This window comes from Trypanosoma equiperdum, assembly GCF_001457755.1.
Source record: "Trypanosoma equiperdum strain OVI genome assembly, contig: ctg_640, whole genome shotgun sequence".
Lineage (NCBI taxonomy): Eukaryota > Euglenozoa > Kinetoplastea > Trypanosomatida > Trypanosomatidae > Trypanosoma > Trypanosoma equiperdum.
Window position 1 is genome coordinate 5604 of NW_027124577.1, and position 1473 is coordinate 7076.

A 1473-nucleotide genomic window follows, 5' to 3' on the forward strand; every position below is an offset into this window, starting at 1 on the left:
GTTGCTTTAGCGCGTCATGTAGTGTCCTCTGTTTTTTTGGTTGTTTTGGCATAATATATACACGGTGCTGTTCTATCGTTTCTTATATCCCACCGTATTGAAGTTTACAAAGTTTCTCCAAAATACTTTTTTCATAATTTTTACTTCAAAATCTCAATGACCAGCGGTTTGTCGTCAAATTCAAAACCAACCTCTACCCGTATTGACTCTATTCTCTCTCTTGCAAACATCCCCAATTTCACACATCTTCAGGTCATAGAACTGTGAGAATACCTTTTTCAGTCACCATGACAGTAACCACCAACCTTGCCACTAATTTTTCTACTTCCTTCATCCACTACCGATTAAAGGGCGGTTTCTTGGAAGTTGGCTGCATCGCTGACATTCTTTTTATTTGTTATTTGTCTGCTAGTGTTGAAGACAATATGGACTTAGCTGCGCTTCATAGATGGTTTTGGATTTGAGACTTTCTTCGTATATATGGCCCAGGGGTTGCCTTCAGAGTTAGTGACACACTTTTCTATATGAAGAATCTTTTTATTATAGAACCAATTGTTTCCAAGTGAAGGTCTTCTTTGTAATCCAAGCTTTAAGTTATCTCTATTTATAAAGTTCCAATCCACATTCATCCCTCATCTATCAAATTCTTATATATTTTCTGTCGTACAAGTTCTCTGCCTATTCAAATCATTAAAAACTTTTTTCATCTAAAATTTTAACATTTGTGGCCTTCACTGAGGTCTACTTTTTACAGTTTTTCTGATTTTACAGCTTCAGAAATAACAAATAAAGGCGGGTGTTTTTACCGACGTAATTAGACTGACTCTTCTGTTTTGGAGCCTTCTGCTCTTTTGTTCTGTTCCTGTTTAGAATCTACAACTTCGTACATAAAGCGAATTTCTCATTTTTTTCGTTAATACAATCTGTTAGTCCTGTGTTAGCAATCAATTTTATATGAATTACTCGGTCCTTCAAACGTTTTAATTCATACCCATTATAAATAAAGATAGTTAGAGGACTGTATCAACAGATTTACTCTGCTTCCTATAGTTCCTTTATTGGTTCTGTTATGAACTATTTCAAGCACTTTACGTTTTTTTTATTTTGCTGTCTACCGTAATCCATTAATAGTCATTGTTTCAAAATACTTCTGTCAATAATATCATATGGTTTAACAAATTGATAATGGTTATTACTGTATTTGATGATAAGAATTTAATATTTCCTTACTATTATACAATTTCTTCCTTATACTTCTAATTTTACTTCTGTTTCTTACGACTTTACTTACTTACAAGCTCACTTACTTGCTCTCACTACATCCCTGACACTGGTTCATACATTTTAATTATTATATCCAGTTGCTTTGCACCACCTCCTTTTTGTATTCGTATATACACACTCACAACATACTTCTACTATTATTATTATTACTTTCACTATTATTATAATCCTAACAAATATTCATAAGGT